This window comes from Dromiciops gliroides, chromosome 6 (assembly GCF_019393635.1).
Source record: "Dromiciops gliroides isolate mDroGli1 chromosome 6, mDroGli1.pri, whole genome shotgun sequence".
Classification (NCBI taxonomy): domain Eukaryota; kingdom Metazoa; phylum Chordata; class Mammalia; order Microbiotheria; family Microbiotheriidae; genus Dromiciops; species Dromiciops gliroides.
Window position 1 is genome coordinate 274401657 of NC_057866.1, and position 2721 is coordinate 274404377.

The 2721-nt window shown below is 43.7% G+C and overlaps 1 pseudogene; it reads right to left on the reverse strand.

Annotated features, from left to right (window-relative positions):
• Positions 1–1628: 1628 nt before the first annotated feature.
• Positions 1629–2269, reverse strand: LOC122731234 (annotated as a pseudogene).
• Between the last annotated feature and the right edge of the window lie 452 nt (positions 2270–2721).

Consider the following 2721-nt stretch of genomic DNA (forward strand, 5'->3'; position numbering starts at 1 on the left):
ATCTGCCCACCAGGGCCCCTTTTCCAATTCCTGGGTTCTTCCCAGGGCTTCTGTTTTGGGGAAGTACCCAGGTGGGCCAAACTTCATTCCTCTCCCTGCCCTGGCTGTGTTTTTGACTTACTGGACTGCAGTAGCATACCCCCACTCAGCTAACTTAACTTCTTTCCATTTTCACCTCTCTCTTTTTGGACAGGAGCCCCTTAAGGGTAGAGTATCTCTTTCTCTTTGCTCCCGTTAGTATCTCCAGTGCTTACTACAGTGCCTGGCACTAGATAAATTCACTTTGATTTGCCCTTCATGATCAAATTCATTATTGCTTTAGTCATCTGACCCTTCTATCAACTGGAGAGGGCAACATATAGATAAAAGGTCTTGCACTCAGGGAGACTGGAGTTCAAGAAACTTTGTTGACATCTCCTAGGTATGTTATCCTGGGCAAGTCATTTACCTTTTCGGTGTGCCAGGCAAGTATGGAAGACAGGAAGTAGCAGAGAAATTTCTCAGTAAGATCTCCCTACACCAGTGACATCATAAAGGTTAGGCTTAAAAAAGTCATTATGTATATTGTTTTCCTGCTTCTGTTTACTTTGCACTAGTTCATCTGCATCTCCCATCTTTCTGTCTTCATATTCACCATTTTATGGGGCAGCAATATTCCAATATAACCAGTTTTCAGTATTTGTTTAGCCACTCCCAAGTTGATGGTCATCAACCTTGTTTCCAGTTCTTTGCAACCACAGAAAGTGTTGCTATGAATATGTTGTTATATATGGAAGCAGCAGGTCACCATGGGGAAGAGACTAGTGCTGGGCAGCTCAAACCATCACAACCCTTTCAATTACTCAGACCCTGCTGAAGCTAGCCCAGGACCCTGAACTGAAAAGTCTTGGGAACCATAACTCCCCCCAGTCTATTAACCGATGGTCCTACTTCCAGTCTGCCTTCTGTAACCATCATTGAGGGCAGCAATTCCTGTGGAGAAGGGGCTCATCATCCTTAGTGCACATCCCTAACTCTGACCCACAGGCAGGTAGGTCCTGGGAGAGTCAGTACCACAAGAGCCCTGGTCCTGCTTCCAGCAAGCCCTCACTGCCATCATCCTGGGAAGCAATGTTCTTGGAGATGCAGCCTGGCGACTATGTCTGCTGGTGTTGCAGGAGCAGCTATTGAAGATCTAGAAAAGAAAGTAGGTACCATCCAAGTCCTTGGTAACATCAAATGTTAGACATCATAAACTGATATGATTTCATCAGTGTTTATGACATTAAATATGAATTACCATTTTCTTTGTTACTGCACCCTAAGGACCATGGGACCTTTCCATCTGACTTAAAGATGAAATTTTCCACATGTCTTGTTTTCCCCACTAGAATGGGAGTTTCTTGAGAATAGGGACTGTATTACTTTTCTATTTTTATCTCCAGCACTTAACATCATGTAGATTATACATAGTAAGTGTTTAATAAATGTTTCACTCATTCATTCAGGGCCTTCCTCCCTTTCACCTCTTGCCATATGCCTAGCAATGGGATCTTTGGGTGAATGGGTATTTACACGTTTTTTTTAGTAGTTATCTAGTTTATTTAGGCATAAGCCTGTGAAAAGTCAATGCCACAGCACAACACTTCTCAGGAGTAGAGTGCTCGCCACTTGTCCAAGGGGCCCTGGCTGGGGACGTACTTAACCCTACAGCCATCAGGAATGAGACGGTTGTCAGCTATCATATCCTCAAACTGATCGGCATTGACCTTGGTGAAACCTCACTTCTTCGAGATGTGGATCTTCCAGCGGCCAGGGAATTTGAACTTGGCTCTCCACAAAGTTTCAATCATATGTTCTTTATTCTGGACCTTGGTTCGAATTGACATGATAACTTGGCCAATGTGTACATGGGCTACAGTGCCCTGGGGCTTCCCAAAGGTGCCCTGCATGTCAGTCTGGAGCCTATCAGCCCCAGCACATGGTAACATCTTATTGATGCATATGACATGAAAAGGATGCAAGAGCACACAGATATGAAAGCCATCCTTGCCACAACTCTTCACCATGTACTTGTTGGCACAGATCCGAGTGGCCTGCAGGGCTTCTGATGACTGCTGATCATATTCATCTGACACCATATGGTCACACAGTGGAAATTCATCCACTTTGGCTTTCTACCAAGATCAAAGATTTGGATTTTGGCATCAGGAATTCCCCTGTAGAAACTGGACTTTGGGTATGGCTTATTTTTACAATACCTATAACAGCGGGCGGGACGACGGCCCATGGCACCGGCACCAGCAGGGACTGGGTCTCGCCGCAGGGAAAAGCTATTTACACTTTTAAAAAATCATAATTCCCAGGGGGGCAGCTGGGTGGGGAAGTGGATAAAGCACTGGCTCTGCATTCAGGAGGATCTGAGTTCAAATCCGGCCTTGGACACTTGACATTTATTAGCTGTGTGACCCTGGGAAAGTCACTTAACCCTCATTGCCCCACAAAAATAAAAAATTAAAAACCCAAACAAACAAACAAACAAAAAGAAAGAAAAATCATAATTCCCAAATAGTTTCTAGAATTGTTGAGCATTCAAAGTTCCAATTCATAGCATCACTAACAAGTATTGGTATGTCTTACTTTTCACAATGCCTCCAATACTGATGATCCTCATGTTTTGTCATCTTTGCTAATTTGGTTGGTATGAGTTTTTTTTTTTTTTTGGATTAGCAATTCTCATAC